Source organism: Silene latifolia, chromosome 4 (assembly GCF_048544455.1).
Source record: "Silene latifolia isolate original U9 population chromosome 4, ASM4854445v1, whole genome shotgun sequence".
NCBI classification, from domain to species: domain Eukaryota; kingdom Viridiplantae; phylum Streptophyta; class Magnoliopsida; order Caryophyllales; family Caryophyllaceae; genus Silene; species Silene latifolia.
This window is the reverse complement of record NC_133529.1, coordinates 38,035,285-38,053,177: the sequence shown is the minus strand read 5'-3', so window position 1 is coordinate 38,053,177 and position 17,893 is coordinate 38,035,285. Positions and strand designations below refer to the sequence as shown.

At 36.5% G+C, this 17,893-nt stretch overlaps 1 long non-coding RNA gene across 1 annotated transcript; it reads left to right on the top strand.

Moving 5' to 3' along the window:
• The first annotated feature begins 13,640 nt into the window (after window positions 1–13,640).
• On the top strand, window positions 13,641–15,822 carry LOC141653433 (uncharacterized). The gene is made up of 2 exons (XR_012547406.1): window positions 13,641–14,028; window positions 15,565–15,822. It is a non-coding gene; the product is annotated as an uncharacterized LOC141653433 (long non-coding RNA).
• Window positions 15,823–17,893: the final 2,071 nt, after the last annotated feature.

The following is a 17,893-nucleotide window of genomic DNA, read 5'->3' as shown; positions in this document are numbered from 1 at the left end:
ACCTATTATTCACTTAGAGAAAAACTAGTGAATTATTATTCTTAATCATCTAAAATAAGAGTTTTAGAAAGAGAAAAATCCTCCATAATCTCTCCTCTCCTACCCGGTTTTAGGAGCATAAAACCAAATAATTTTGGTTCAATTTTTCATAAGATTAATATTATACTAGTATTTGTAATATTAATCAAATTAAGAGAAGCCTTGGGTATAATACATAGGGAGAGATCTTATACTTAGATCTTTGTTCTTCCATAAGGATAAGCTCAAGAACAAGAGAGAAAGGTGATCTCTTTTGTGCCCTCTAAGCCGAAATACTACAATGTAAGGACATTATTTCTCTTCTCTTTTATTAATGTTTGCATGCATAAAATCCGTTTTAATTTTATGGCAAATTTATTAGACATATATGAGTATGTTAAAAGTGTATATGAATCTACATTTCCTTCAATTGGTATCAGAGCCACGGTTGTTTGCATGCAAATTGGTTAAAAGTTTTTCCGAGTTATATGAATAACAAAATAAAACTTGTAATATTTGTGTTATTATGATATATCACGAAATCATTACATGCATGTTAATATTTCTGGTCCTAAAATGTTTTAGGATATTTTGGTTAATTTTTCGGATTTTTATTGTTCATAATTTACAATAATGGCATTTAAATGTGATTTTATGAGTAAAAATGTCATTTTTGGTCGAAAATTAGCTATACTTCGAATTTTCACTTGGTTTTTGGATATGATGTTACATATATTATTTTGAGATAACCTGTAATTTTTCATAATTTTTGCACTTGTTGTGCTCGAAAAATGAATTTTTCATTATTAAATTCGGATTTAAGAGAAAAATAGGTTAATATGAGTTAAATTTCGAATCTGGTCATAGAAAATTAATATGTTGTCACATGCAATTTTACAAGATGTGTGTAAAATAATTGGCTATAAAGAAGTCTTTTGCATGATTTATGAATTTTTGAAGAAAAATGGCATAAATAGTGACATTATTAGTGAAAATTAATAAAAACATAATCTATGACTTAGGAAAAACGTCTAATGTTGCATTTTATTATATTTTTCAGATCTAAAATTGAAAAGTTAATGAAAATAATTTTTCCATGTTTTTATGATTATTTTATTAAAAAAATCGATAAACCGCAACATTGTTTTTCCGGGAAAAATTTCGAAATTTTTGACCTAAGATTTTGAACATTATGAGTGTCATGGAATTTTTCCAGAATGTTCATGAATTTAAATTTCAAATTTTGAATTTATTTGAAATTTTTTCGATTTATTTGAAGTTTAATGGCTTATTTTTGTAATTTTTGGTCCATTTATGAACAATTTTATAAATAAAGGTTAATTATGGTCAAATTATTAGTGAAGACTATTTTTTGAGTCCTAAGAGGTTAGGGTAATTAACTTATGCATAAATATGAGTTTATGTATTTTTGTGATTATAAAATGTTAAAATCACGCAAATCCGTAAAAACCGAGCAATATACGATATTGGCTAATTAAAAGGCGATTTAGCATAAAAATTGAGCATGTTCTTACATATTATAATGCTGCATTTTCTTTATGATTGTCATAATTTTAATTTATGTAATTTTTGAATTATGTAATTTTACTTAGTATGGCCTTAGATTTTAATTGGTATTTCCCGAAATGTATGGGAATATCGATTCGGTTGTAATTTTTATTGTGATCTCGTATCACCGTTTTGTAATTTAATAGATTTATTTTATTTTAGTTACAAATGTATAATAGGAAATTATGTAATTTATTATGTAATTTTATTCATTCCGGAGTTCCAAAAGACGGATTACTTCAAGAATGGCGATACATAAAGACGGTGTTACCTCGAGATGTGTGCCACAACCGAAGTTCAAGGGACCAATGGAGTTGGTTTCCGAATATGTAATAGATTAATAGTTTTTCTATTTTAGGAAAGGCCATACTAGGATTTATTTATCTTTATGCTTGCATTTTATTTTATGTCACATGCATCGCTAAATCGCCATAACTAAACATGCATCCTTATTTTATCGAGTTTATCGACCGTGTCAATTCGAATTATCGTAGTTCACCGCTTTAGTTCACTTAAAACGTGATAGATAATAAATTGACATGACCTCTCGCTAAAACAATCAATTGAGACATAGCCTTACCAAATAGTAGAAACCATGAAAACCTATTTCGCGAGGGAGTGCACTTACCACACCGGGTACAAACCTTGTTACGTAGGGGAAGTGGGTGATGAATGTTTATCCACCGAGTTCATGTTAATGAGGGGTATTTCGTCACACCGTGCCCTAAATTGATATGGGTTTGGATTATGGACACATTTATTCGAAATTTGGGTTGTACTCAACGAAAGTATTCACGACGATTTCCGGATGTGTTTCGGGCTAGAGATGAATATTAATGTAAATATCATCGACCAAGAATTCTAAAAGTAGAATCGATTAAAAAGTTAATCCACCGAGTTATGTTAATAAAGGGTAATTCGGCACACCGTGCCCTAAGTTAATATGAATTTGGGTCTTGGAATCATTTATTATAGTTGGGTAGAGGTCACTATATAAATGTTCATATCTTGTTTATTTGCAAGTATGATTTAAAAAGACAAATGTTAATATTTCCTTTCCTCCATATTTGTAGTTTTTACAATGAATCCAACAAATGCTACCGCACCAATAACTATTGAGTCATATCACCATGTTCTTGACGACGTATGCTCCAACAATAATTTCGATACAACTAGAGAACTTCATTTCGGGATAGGTTCGGATGGAAACCTTAATTTCATCACCACTTCTAAACCACCCATGACTACTAGACCTCGTGTGAGTCCGTCTCAGGAAGACTACCTCATGCAAGCTATAGGGTCTTTGTCTCTGGAAGATAAAGATGCCAAAGCTAGTGGGAGCTCTAGCAATCAAGTTCTTGCTACAAAGGGCAAGAGGTTCAAGAAGAAAGGAAAGAAAATCAAAAACTTCAAGCAAGTTAATGATGAGTGCCATTATTGCTATGGCATGGGACATTGGCTTAGGAATTGCCCTATGTATTTGCGAAATATAAGGGAAGGACTCATTGCTCCAAAAGGTACAATTCCTAAAGAAATTTATGTTATTGATATAAATTATACTTCCACTACGACATGGGTACTAGATACCGGTTGTGGTTCTCACCTTTGTAATCATTTACAGGGTTTAAGAGATGTGGAGAGGCTTAGCAAGGGAGATGTGGATCTACGCCTTGGAAATGGAGCTCGGGTAGCGGCCGAATCCAAGGGAACTTATGTTTTAGCTTTGCCAAATGGATTTGAGTTGTATTTGCATAATTGTTTTTATGTACCTACACTCTCTAAAAACATTATTTCAATCGCCATGCTAGACGTGGACGGTTTTTGTTTTGTCATTAAGAACAATTGTTGCTCTATTTCTAGGAATGATTTGGTTATTGGCCAAGCTACTTCCATTAATGGCATTTACATTTTAGAGACCTCAAATCCGACAAATGATATCTATAACATACAATCAAAGAAACTCAAAACAAGTGACCCAAGTGAAGCGTTCATTTGGCATTGTCGATTAGGTCACATAAACGAGAATCGCATCAAAAGATTAATTTCGACTAATGTGATTTCACCATTTGATTATCAATCATATGGTACATGCGAATATTGCCTACTTGGCAAGATGACTCGTAATCCTTTTAGTGGTAAAGGGACACGAGCTAGTGAGCTATTGGGACTCATACACAACGATGTATGTGGACCAATGAGTATCACCGCTCGTGGTAATTATGACTACTTTATAACCTTCACCGATGACTTAAGTAGATATGGGTATATCTATTTAATGAAACATAAGAGTGAAGCATTTGAGAAATTCAAAGAATTTCAAAACGAAGTAGAGAACCAATTGAACAAAAGGATTAAGGCACTACGATCCGATCGTGGTGGAGAATACCTTAGCCTTGAATTTGATTCACACTTGAAAGGTTGTGGCATTATATCACAACTTACTCCACCCGGAACACCACAACTCAATGGTGTTGCCGAAAGGAGGAATCGAACCTTACTTGATATGGTTCGATCCATGATGAGTCAAACCGAGTTACCGAACTCGTTTTGGGGATTTGCAATTCAAACCGCAATAAAATCTTTGAACGTAAGTCCAACCAAAGCAATTGAAAAGACTCCATATGAGATATGGAAAGAAAAGGTTCCAAATCTATCCCACATGAAGATTTGGGGATGTGATGCTTACGTCAAAACTAAGAACGACAACAAGCTTGCCCCAAGATCCGAAAAATGCATTTTTGTAGGTTATCCCATGGCCTCACGAGGCTATTACTTCTATAAGCCTCAAGAGAACAAAGTATTTGTGTCTCATGATGCTTTGTCTTCCTAGAAAGTGATTTTATTTCTAGGAGACAGAGTGGGAGAAATTTTGAACTTGATGAAGTTCAAGCGCCACAAACCGAAATAGAGGCGCAAGAAGAAGTTCCTTCGTCATCTAACGCGGTTGTTCCTCCTCCTTTTAGAAGAACGGGCCGAGTTATTCGCCATCCCGATCGATATGTGGGACTTATCGAGGAAGATGGAACACTCGATGTGTTACTTATGGAAAGTGACGAGCCCGCCACCTACAAGGCCGCAATCTCTAGTCGAAATTCCTCCTTATGGCTTGAAGCCATGAAGTCCGAAATGGATTCTATGCATGAAAACCAAGTTTGGGACTTGGTAGATTTGCCTAAAGGGGCAAGACCCCTTCAATGCAAATGGATATTCAAAGTCAAGAATGGCATAGAAGGACATGATGATGTCTACAAAGCTAGGCTAGTGGCAAAGGGATTTACCCAAGTCCAAGGTCTCCATTATGATGAGACCTTCGCCCCGTAGCCATGCTAAGATCCATACGGATTTTGTTAGCGATCGCCGCATTTCATGATTATGAAATATGGCAAATGGATGTCAAAACCGCTTTTCTAAATGGGCATTTAGAAGAGGAGGTGTACATGATACAACCCGAAGGTTTTGTTGATTCTAAAAATCCTAACAAAGTGTGCAAGCTTAAGAGATCCATATATGGTCTTAAGCAAACATCTAGAAGTTGGAATCATCGATTCAATCATGTTATAAAGGAAAATGGTTTCACTCGAAATATTGAGGAACCATGTTTATACATGAAATTCAGTGGGAGCAATGTTGTGTTCCTAATCTTGTATGTCGATGACATACTACTCATTGGAAATGATATTCCGATGTTGTCTTTCGTTAAGAAGTGGTTAGGTAACCACTTCCAAATGAAGGATTTAGGAGAGGCACAACGCATATTAGGTATCCGGATCTATAGAGATAGACCCAAGAGGATATTGGCACTAAGTCAAGAGTCTTATGTTGATAAGATTCTTCGACGATTCAACATGGACAAATCCAAAAGGGGTTTGGTACCTATGGTAACCGGAACGATATTGAGCAGGACTCAATGTCCCTCCGAACCCCATGATGTTGAACGCATGAAGTTGATCCCTTACGCTTCCGCTGTTGGATCAATCATGTATGCCATGATATGCACACGTCCCGATGTCTCGTATGCCTTGAGCATGACGAGTAGATATCAAGCAAATCCGGAGAGTCACTGGATTGCTTGAAGAACATCCTTAAGTACTTGAGAAGAACTAAGGACTCTATCCTTGTGTTTGGAGGAGACACCGAGTTGCGTGTTAAGGGATACACGGACTCAAGTTTTCAAACGGATAGAGATGACATGAAATCACAAGTTTTTGTTTTCATGCTCAATGGTGGTGCCGTAGTGGGAGAAGCTTCAAGGAAGTCAGAATCGGGATTCAACAACGGAGGTAGTACATAGCGGATCGAGGCGCCAAGGAAGCTATGTGGATCAAGCAATTCACGGAAGGTCTAAAAGTAGTACCTACCGCCGATGATCCCATCACTCTCTATTGTGATAATAGTGGGACGATCTTCCAAGCTAAGGAGCCGAAGTCTAGTAATAGATCTAGACATGTACTTAGAAAATATCATGTAATAAGAGATTTCATTGAAAGAAAGGAAATTGCGATTTGTAAGGTTAGGACGGATGACAACATAGCCGATCCGCTCACCAAGCCTTTATCGCAGGCTAAGCATGATGGGCATGTTACGTCCATGGGACTTAAACGTGTGCCAAATTTCTCATTAGATTTTGAAATGAAATAAAAGTGTTGTTTTTGTTCATGTTCATAATCACATTTGTCTTTTATCTTTAATTTATACTTTGTTACATCCATACGGGTTGTAGAGACAATTGAACCCCGTTAAAGTGAACACGGATTAACATAGTATTTGCCCATAGTCACTTGTATGAGGTGACGTCTCGAAGTGACTAGAGTGTGAGGCGATTGATGGCAAGTTCAAGTGCCATAGAGTCATGTGAGATGACTAGTCGATCACATAGGCAGACTGTCAAGAACATTTTGTCGGGCCTAATGACCGCTTATAGAGTTCTCGCAAATTTATATAGCCTGGTCGTGGCGAGAGCTACTATAGTATTCAAATGAGTCGATTCTTTTGACTAAAGACTATTCGCCTAAGATGGCACGATTTTGATTAACTTTGATTTGTGTTACTACGACCTTCGTAAATGGGGTCAAATGGGCATATTTTGGGTTATGATGGTGTTGGCTAGTCGAAGGGAATGAGTGCGATAGGAATTGTCCACCCCTAGTCGGGGTTATAACAATATCTCGGGGCCACTCGAGGAGTAATGAATCGGAAATGCGTGGCCACGCTCGGAAGGTATCCGGTGTGGATAAATCCGGTCAATCGCTATTCTCCAGATCGAGGAAACCACACTCGATATGATCACTTGCAAGTACGACCTGAAAGACACCTTGCATTGAGTGGGAGATAGTAATAGGACAAGAGAATTGGTGACGCACACTTGTCGAGGACAAGTGGGAGATTGTTGAATATGTGTCCTCCGACAAAAATGCGATCACGATCATTGATCATGATGATCACATGTTTTAAGTCTCATTAAAATGAATACAATTGGGAAGTAATATTATTCTTTTAATCGGTCAACATATATCGGTAATGATTGGTCGACTAGAGTTTGACATTACTTTCGTGTGACGGTGGTGATCGTTGACCCCTAGGTCATACCTAAAGGGCGACACTCTTAATTGATTATTTAATTAATCGTATAATGTTACGAGTTAATTAAATTACTTGAAAATTGATGGACGATTTTGGAAGTAAAATTTACGTATCATATTGAAATGTGATTAAATGAGATACGGTCTGAGTAATTAAATTGTATAATTACTCGGATGAAATAAATTGTTTAATGTAACAATTAAATTTGAATGAATTGATATAAATACAATCTGTTGTGATTTATAAATGGTAAAATATTTTGGCACAAGTAATTATGAAATTACTAAGTCATTTTTGTATGTGACGTATTTTTATTAATACGTTGATTTTTAATATGTTAAAAATACATAACAAATTTATGTCACACATGACATGTGACATATTGACAATTGACAAAATAATATGGAATCCATATTATGTCAAAATGCCGAAATAATGGAGGAGCATTAGGCTAAAATTATGTTTATATTTAAAATGGAAAACATAATGATGAAAAAGCTATAATAGCCATGCAACCCTATTCATCTTGTGAAGACAAATATGGGCATGCATTGGCTCTCTTTCTCCTCCACTCCCACCGGTTTTGGGAAGAGAAAAATCCTAGTGATTTTTCTTCTTGTTTTACCTATTATTCACTTAGAGAAAAACTAGTGAATTATTATTCTTAATCATCTAAAATAAGAGTTTTAGAAAGAGAAAAATCCTCCATAATCTCTCCTCTCCTACCCGGTTTTAGGAGCATAAAACCAAATAATTTTGGTTCAATTTTTCATAAGATTAATATTATACTAGTATTTGTAATATTAATCAAATTAAGAGAAGCCTTGGGTATAATACATAGGGAGAGATCTTATACTTAGATCTTTGTTCTTCCATAAGGATAAGCTCAAGAACAAGAGAGAAAGGTGATCTCTTTTGTGCCCTCTAAACCGAAATACTACAATGTAAGGACATTATTTCTCTTCTCTTTTATTAATGTTTGCATGCATAAAATCCGTTTTAATTTTATGGCAAATTTATTAGACATATATGAGTATGTTAAAAGTGTATATGAATCTACATTTCCTTCAGTTTTCTACTCCACTTTACTTTCCGTCATTTTTCTGATTTCTTCCATTTTCTTATTTTTGCACATAATTACCGCTTCCACTTTGCTTTCTCGGTTTTATGCGTGTTATTTCTGTCTTTTTAGGTACTTATTAGTAGCATTGCTGGCTACTGAAACCTCCTAGCTCACGCTGGTTTGGGGAGGTTTCCTTTTTCTGCGCTTAAAGTCTTGTGAGTTCCCGAGTTTTACTTCTTGTCATATTTATTTATTTTCTCGCAAATTCCCGTTTCTCTTTTCTTTCATTACATGATTTTGCACAATGGGGACATTGTGTGATTTGGTTTGGGGAAGGGTTTTGCGTTGCATTTCATTTGCTTGCATTCACGTTTACATTTTGTTTTGCATTGTTGTTTATTTCTTTATATAAAAATTCAAAAAAATTTTGACAAATTTCAAAAATTTCAAAAAATGCACGTTCATTTTAACATATAGGTCGAGTCGGAACGGTAGTATTTCAATGATGATATTGCATTTGCATCTGTTTTCGCCTAAGCCTTGCTAATTGACATGTTATTAGTAGAATCATATATGCATAGTCCACGAGTTTTCGTTAAATTATTTGCTGAACTTGAGACTTGACTTAGAATTTTGGCAAGCTACATCATATTTCTGAGGTTTAGAGCTTATAACTGGTGTCATCTATGACCAGTTTATCTAGGAATGTGAGTAGTTACTCCTTATGAGACATGTTACATAAATTTGCATAAATATGAACTTAATCTGCTTAATACTTGTATGCATTCGGTTTGTGGTTTGTTGACACATGTGGTAGAGGTTTCCCTTTATTCGTTTTGCCCATAAGCTTCACACTGCCAAAAATAGCCTTTTTGTCCCATTACTACATCCTACACTTAGCCTGCCCTTGTCAAGCTAGTAGTTTACGATTTTGGGATTGTTACATAGTTTTTGGTAGCATATACTCTTATTGAGATTTAGTTGGATAAAAAGAATGAAGGAGGAAAAGAGTTGAAAAGTTGAAAGAAAAGAAAAAGAAAAAAGAAAAAGAAAGAAAGAAAAAAAATGACTCGAAAAAGAAGAGAAGAAAGAGTTCTGTACTGTTCAAAGCGGTCGATCGACTGCCATTTCTGGTCGATCGACTGGGGTCCGGAAGAAAATCTATTTGCATAATTCAAAGTCTTTATTTTATGGCGATTTTTGCTCCCATGTTGCATTAGTACCTTATGGGGAGTTGGTTGATTACTGTTATACTGGAGTTTGTGAGTTTTGTGCTTGCTAATAGCACTGCTTCGATTGATTTTGAGCAAGAAGTTGGATGTTGCCATATGGTTCCGTTTTGGTACTAGCTTGATCACCTGTACCTCCACTTTCCCATAAATGTTTTGCCTCTTCTTACCCATACCTCACATATCCATATTTATCTCGGCATGTGTCATGGTCATTAGTTCGGTTGGAATGCATATGTACGGTCATAGAGATTACTTTCATATTATATTGCAGGCATATTCTTATAGGTCGTAGTTAGGTGAGAGTCTTTAAAAAATGAATTCTTTCTATCCTCTTATATATTCACCTGTGCGTATGTGTGATATGAGCGACCCGCGAGAGTCCAATTTGATAAGTCTCTATAGTCGACGGTTCATCAGTTTTTAACGACTTCATAATTCGTTTGCATAATTCGCATTGCTAATTAATTGTTGGTTGTTGCATTAAAATGGTTTAGGCTTTACATGTTGCAATTCGCTCTGAGATTGAACTCGTTCCAATAGGTCATTAGATCGAGTCTAGTTCTTGCTTGGGGACAAGCAAGGGTTTGGTTTGGGGAAGTTTGATGCGTGTCATTTATATGATGTTTTACACCCCATTTTACACGCATTTGAGAGCTAATTTGTGTAGTTTAAGCTACCTTTTCCCCTATTTCCGTCTACTTTCGTGTTTTTTGTACATTATTGCAGAAATGTGAAGAATTCAGCGGAAATCAAGCTAAATCCGTCCCCGAGCATCCAGCATTGCATTTGACGTGAAGTATTCACTTAAGGAACGAGCTTGGTGCGCATTTCAAGGCCCGAAAGACAAATCCACAAGAAGTTAGAAGTCAAGTGTCAGCTACTTCAGTCGATCGACCACTGCCTTCAGTCGATCGACCAACTCACGGGTTCCAGTAGCTACTGTTCAGCAAAAACCAGTCGATCGACCTGTCCCAGCAGTCGATCGACCAAACCGATACTTCAGACGTGAATTAAAAGATCGAGGAACTTGAAGCCCATTGTATTTTAGGTTTTGGAAATAAGAGTTACGTTGTATTCTATATAACGTAAGCTAGGTTTTCAGCATAATCATCCAGGGACATTCAGTTTTTATCAGTTTTAGAATATCAAATAATTAGGGTTCGGAATATTGTTTCGCATTGGATTTTCGTTCGTGCTTTTAATCTTTCCGTTACAATACCTCTGCAATTTCGGTATTCCCCTATTCTTATTTCAGTTCATCTTAATTGCGTCGATAGTATAGAAATTTCTAGTTAGTTTCCCGAAGCCATAATTATCGTTTTATGCTAATCTTTTATTCCGTTAATTCAAGCATGAATTCAGTAGTTTTAATCTTTAATATTATTGTTGTTTCCATCATAGTCATGAGTAGCTAAATCCATCGTGCTAGGATGTAGGAGAACTGTAGGATTAAGCGGCATTAGAATTAGGACGACCTAAATCGCGTCATGGTCGATCGACCACCATACCCGGTCGATCGACTGGCTCCATGAGATACCCTTCGTTTTAATTGATTTAATTGTTATGTTTGACGAATCGAATGCATGCGACTAGTTAAATGTTTAGTATATGACTGACCCATTAGATCGAAAGATAGGGAAAGTTGTTAGACCATCAATTAAAATGACTAAACTATGCTAAGATCGAAAGATAGGTAAAGTTTAGACTTTTAGTCACTTTTCAGGACGAGAGTCAGTATTAGTGATATTCGGGACCTGTAGCGAGATCGAAAGATGTTACTTGTGAGAGTGGACCGAGAGGACCTCTTATTTTCCCGTCTCACGTGTTTGATTTAGACCTACTTAGTATGCTGCCGCCGAAACTATAGTGAACCGACCATCCTAGTACCTCTTTTATATCTGTTTTCACCCGTTTAATTAGTTTATTATCTTTTATTGCCTTTAGCTATAGACCAAATCAACTCAACCCCCACATTCGTTATCTTAGACTAGAATTAGACAATCATTAATTACATTCGCCTCCCTGTGGTTCGACCCTGTTACCACTAGCTTCTGTTAGTCTTAATAGGAAATATAAATATTATTTTTGGTACTCACAACGACGGGTATCAGTCATGCTGTTGAAATTTGCATAGAAAATCACAAGCAAAATATATAGAAAAAAGAATTAACGTAGAAAGTGAAAATGGCCTAAATTAGCGCGAAAAAGAGAAGAAAACGAAAAAAAAGTGCCCGAAAAATGGACAAAATGACGAAAATGAAAAAAAACTGTGTGACAAAATGACGCGACCGGACGGTAGGGAGGGCTACCCCCTAAAAAAGAATTTAAAAGAAATGTCTAAGTATATCAGAAACACTTTTGAAAACAGGGAGTGAAATGATTCCCCGAAAATAAAGAAAATAAAAAAACGAGTAAGTGTGTGTATTTGGCGAAAATGTCGATTTTGCCTCGAAAAGCGAACCCGTAAAATATTAGGAAACATAAATTTGGTAATTAATCGAAATTACCGAATTATGTCCCTATATGAATAGGAAACTTTAACTAAAACAGATTAGAAAAGATCCCACGGCCGTCAAACGAGGAAGAGAGACTGGGGAAGAGGCGCAGCAGGAGCTGCGATCCTTCGAAGAGGCGCAACAACTGCTGCGTCTTTTCTCCAGTTAGTCTGTCCTCAGCTAAAATTAGGAAACAGCGAATAATATAAATAGAGACCTCGGTTGAGCTTCTACTCTCACAATTCTCCCTTCCTTGACTTCGTCTATTGCTAAAACCTTATATATCCTCTCAAATGTTTCCAACAAAAATATGGATGCCTTTGAAAATCGCATTAAAGAGTGGACGAATGAATTTACGAATGTGGAGAAACACGACATGGGTGCTTTTAACTTAGGATCAATCATAAGTTTGAAGCTGGTGAAGGCAATTAGGCCCTTTTTGGATGCTTGTCTTGAATATTGGGACCCGAATTTCCATGTATTTGCCTTTCGGGAGGCGAAATTTGTCCCTTTCCTGAAGAAATTGCTGCAGTTGGAAGATGAGATGCAGAAAGTGTTCCGGCTATACCCCCTAACTCTCAAGGCTATAAAAATAAATTTAGGGATTTGCTTGGATTGACCAAGGCTGAGGTAGACCGTCTTGTGACCTCAAAAGGTGTCCGTATGTTTGAATTTGTCGATCGATTTATAAATAGGGAGGACTCTACTATCTCTTATGTGGCGAGGCGCAGAGCTTATGGATTTTGCCTTCTTCATTGCTATGTTCTGCGAGGGCATGTGGACCAACAAATAAGGGGTGACCCTCGATTTTTAGGCATAGTGGAGCAAATGGAACTGCGCAGGAGCCCAGCGTGTTTAGTTTTAGGGGAGACCATTCTAGGATTTGACAACAGGAAGGCGAATCGCGAGCATCCTTATCTTGGGAGTCCTATCATTTTACAGGTAAGAACCCGTTTTCTTATCCTATTCGGCCGTTTTTTGCTTATTTTCGTTCAGTTTTTTTTTTTTGGCTGGTTTGGACATTAACTCTTGTCTCCTTTTTGCAGATCTGGCTGATGGAAAGGCTGCGGTTAATCAAGCCCCCAGTTGACGTGACAGGATATCGCTCCCGATCAATTGCGATGAGAACGAGGCTATACATGGTGGACTTCACTCGAGTATGCAACTATTGGCAAAATAAATTGAAGAGTGAAGGTGGGCCCTTGATCAGGCGGATATAGTTCCTTGGTGGCATCTTAGGTCGGTGACTGGAGTATCATCCTTGGATCCGACACGATCGATTCACGTTCCCGTCTTGGAATTCATGGTCTATACCTTTCCGGAGAGATTGATGAGACAAGTGGGCTTAAGACGGAAAACCCCGAAGCTAGACACCATCCCTCAAACCGCCTTGGCGCACACTTCGGAGTCTTGTCGAGAGTGGGCTATTCGCTGGGCCCAAAGGAACATGTGGTTCATACCCGTTACGGTTGGCTCGTTATGGGTATCTGACTCATATCTGCAGTGGAGGAAAGCTAGCACCCCTGATGTAACACCCATGTTTTTAAATAGTTAATGATTAATTTATAAATTTATGTTATGATTTAAAGTTTATATTTTAGCCTTCGACCTCAATTGTATTCATTTTCTCACATCACTTACTTTTATAAGGGTTAAAACGGGCGGGCACCATCATACTATTTTAGCCTACCAATATTTTTACGAATATCGATATTCTTATTAGATGATAAAAGCTTAACCTGTTTAGGATCGGATACTCCAAATTACGGACTAATAAACCAAAGAGCCCATCTATCAAACTGAGTAAAAGAATTAAGTTTAACCTAAACCTATCACTGAATAGCTACGTGAGTTGCCGTGTGATGGTCCTTTCTCTCTTGATTGCTCCTTCCTCTTCTTCCTGTGTGCTTTGGCGGTTCTTATCATCCTGACATGCTCTTCATTGTCTCGACATCACCAAATTGTCTCCATCACCGTTTTTATCACTAGTGCTTTCACTTCTATTCGAGTTTACTACGTCGACGGCGATATCAACTCCTTTGCGTTTATAGACAAGAAGCGTTCTGATAAGGTAACTAGGCTAACCCCTTAATTATATTTTAGCCTTTAAGGCTTGATTGTAGGACGTTAGATGTGTTTAGCGTGATGTGGATGCCTCCTTGTATGCTTAATTTGGTAATATTGGACGACTGTTTGTAGTATTTGGTACTTGATGGTTGCTTATTTGCAGAATTTATCAACCCATGTATTGCTTGATTATTGCTTACTAAATATTACCAATTCATTTTTGATTTAGTGCTTGAGATCATGATTAGGTACCAGACTAATGAAGGCTATACATGTCGTGGCTTTAATTTAGTGTAGGTTGTGAATTCTTGGTTTTATTGGATGCTTGAAATGGAAATTTGCTACTTGTCTATTTCATCTTCATGTTGTATTTGTAGCAAAAATCATTGTAGCTTATCATACTGAAATCTTTATTGCTAGGGGGTGTTTGGTAATCTGAACCGTGACCTGCTTAATTTCAGTACTAATTGGACTTATTGTGGCGCCTGGTGGTAATGCTTATATCTTTAGTTTTGTAAGAGGAGTTGTTAATGGGTATGGCATAAGAATGTTATCCGCGCTGATTGTTTCACATATGGTCATAGCGAGTAAGACAATTTTATTATGAATCTATACATACTTGGAGTCGACCATAAAAGACAGGTCAATGATTGGTTTATGTATTCTTGTCAATTAAATGATTTGGTTGCTAGGTTGTCTCAAATCACACGTACCATTTGTTATTATGAAGTGAAAATGATGTTGAGTTTATATAAAAGTTGTGGACCAATTGCGAATGACGATCATTCGTGAGTTTATTATCCATCTTGGTCGTATAGTTATAGTAGTTATAGTTGGGTCTAATTAAGAGGCAGGCAAGATGGGTGTTTTGATCCCCCTTGTTTTGGAACATGTGCCACCCATTGATGGGTTACCACTGAGTGGGTATGGGTAGATCCTTGTGCCATATTGTTGGTACTAGGTCCACGAGGTCGCTCCATCGAGTAGCTACGTGTTACTTGATTTGAGACTATGGGATTGGTTTACCATTTAGGTTACCAGTTGTTGAATCGGGTATAATTGGTACTTGAGAGTTTGGCCAAACTTAGATTAGGACCGTATTATGATCGTCGTCCTACCATAGGGAATGAGGTGTCAGTATTGTCTGAGCATCTTGAGTGTGTCATATTGTTGATTCACGGGCGTTCCACCGTTCTCATATTTGACTTAACTGTTGACACTTGTTACTATATTTGTAATACTTGACCATATTTACTCATTATTCACTTGTTAACGTTATTCTGTTGATAATTTGTATAAATGCTATTTATCTGATATCACATGGTTGATCAAATGTGTTATTAATTATGTTTGAGACTCCATTAGAACAGTCCCCGTGAGCGTTCCATTTGACTCCAGACTTGAAGGGACAGTTCTACGAACAGTCCTATATGTGCTTTCATGTTGGGCATGTTTAATATTTTACAATTTATGTTCTATTGGGTAAAATATGACTGGGGAGCACCTAGTTACTCCCGACTGATTGTCGCCCTCCTTTCAGGTGATGATTGTAGGTGGTTTATGATTTACTGTTGCTGGTTGGGATAATCGAGTGAGAACTCCGAGCTAGGGAAATAATTAGTTATGATAATTTAAGATATAGTTATATTTCATTTAGTTGTTTTATCGGGTGGGTATTTACTCCCATTCCAGGTTGTAGTAAAGATTTATATTCGAGTTAGTAACAAACCGGTTTTGTCTCGGTGTTTCCGCCACCAAAAGAAATTTTAATAATGTTATTGACTTATTCACTTACTTACATATTGTTTTTCCGTATTTGAAAATCCGGGTTGTTACAGTTGGTATCAGAGCTATATAGCTCCCAACGCTCACTCATTAACCCAATTTTTAAAGGGAATTAGAACTTAGATCGCTTATAAAATGTATTTAATGAGAGATGGGTAGCAATAATAAGGATTTGTATGTTATTCTTCTTGAATCTCTGCTTATGATCTCTGATTCTTTGATTGCGAACTTTGATTGTGAACTTTGATTATTGCTTATAGTATTTTCTAGTATATGAATGAGAGCACCCTTTTGAGTTACTACGTGGAGTTTGGAGAAATCGAATTTAATGATCGAGTCGTGTGATACGATGTTTCATGGCGTCATAGATAGGAGCTTAGTTATTGAATAATGGATTGATTGTTTGGCTCGGAACTTGTAAGTTACTAATCCTAAGGGTCCGTTTGGATTGAAGGAATTGGAGAGAAGGGGAGGGGAGGGAAAGGGAGGGATTTAATTTCCTTTGTTTGGATAAAAAATATGGGAGAAAGGAAATGGAAGGGGAGAGAAATGAGAGGACTTATTTTCCCCCCTATAGAACAAATTATAATCTTTCCAAGGGTGGCAAGGGTGGCAAGATTTGGAAAGAAAACATTATTTGGACTCTAATTATACCACCACCATCCTTCAATCCTCCATCCATTCTTCATCTCCCTCCTTCCTCCCCTTCCATTTCCCTTCATAATTTTTGTTATCCAAACACCCACATTCCATTTGCCCTCCCTTCTCTCCCCTCCCTTCACCTCCCCTCACTCCCCCTCCCCTCCCTTTCCCTCCTAAAATTGTATCCAAACGGACCCTAAATGTTCAAGAATTGCAGTGTTAAGTGGTAGTGAATGTTATTGTTTGCAATAACTTATCTTTTGTTTCTGTAGGTATTTCTTGCATTCCAATTTTGATTTTTTTTTTATTTACGTGGTTGCTCAAATTCATATCTATGCTCCTTTTTCTTGAATTCATCCATATTTTTTCCGTACTTGCTATTTTCTTTACCATAGTTTTCCCCTTCATTGCTAATACCTTTTATTATTAAAAAAAAGGTCCAGTCAAAATAATAAATATTGTTCGAGGGGTGATTTATTCTTATTCTCAACCGTTAAAATTTCTCCGAACTTTCAAGTTTTAAATTGTCAAGTTTCGAGGACGGAACTATTTAAAAGGTGAGGAGATTGTAACACCCCATACTTTTGGAAGGATTATGTTTTATTTTTCAATATTTCATAATAAAGTTGACATTTTTAGACTTTCAGTTTGATTTTATTATTTTTATTTATTAATATTAAGGTCTTAACTGATTCTAAAATTGTTTTTATATATCGAGATTACTATTGCTATGATGCTATAATTCAACTTGCTATAAATTCATTTTTCGACAAAGCGACAAACCTACCAAGTCGGTCACCTAATTGTCTAGATTCAGTTGTAAGCTTTATTTGAGACTTAAATCATGTCAATTTTTGGATTAGTTAAGAGAATTTTGACATCTGGCTATGGTTCTAAAATTTGATGTACCATATATTTACATGTTTGAGTGGTGGATTATATTACATTCAATTCCATTAATTTGTGATGATATGCCTTTACTTGTTGGACTTGGGCTTATTTGATGGTAAGAACATTGTGTGGAGTCATATATGTGCCCTTTTCTTGTATTTTGCATGTTTGATCCACAGAACAGTTGAATTCATGGCTAATGGTTTCTGGTCGATGAAGTTGTTAACATTGGTAGTGATCGGTGAGTGATATGTAATTGAGTTGTCAGTTCTTTTTCTCTACAGTTTCTTATTAACGTAAGAGAACACATAACTGCTCTTACTTGGATAATTATATATGCTTTGTTATGCTACTGTTGGTTTGTAAATATTTTGAGTCACTCTGTATGTTATTCCTTCTCTGCTGGTTTACTGGAGTGTTTTTTAAAAATGCTGTTACATGATCTTTGATGCTAACTTTGATTATCCTCTTTAAATACTCTATTAGTTATATGCCGACTTTTCTTCCCTTCATTTTTTTCCTCTTGATCTTTTCATCCGTTCTCAAGACTT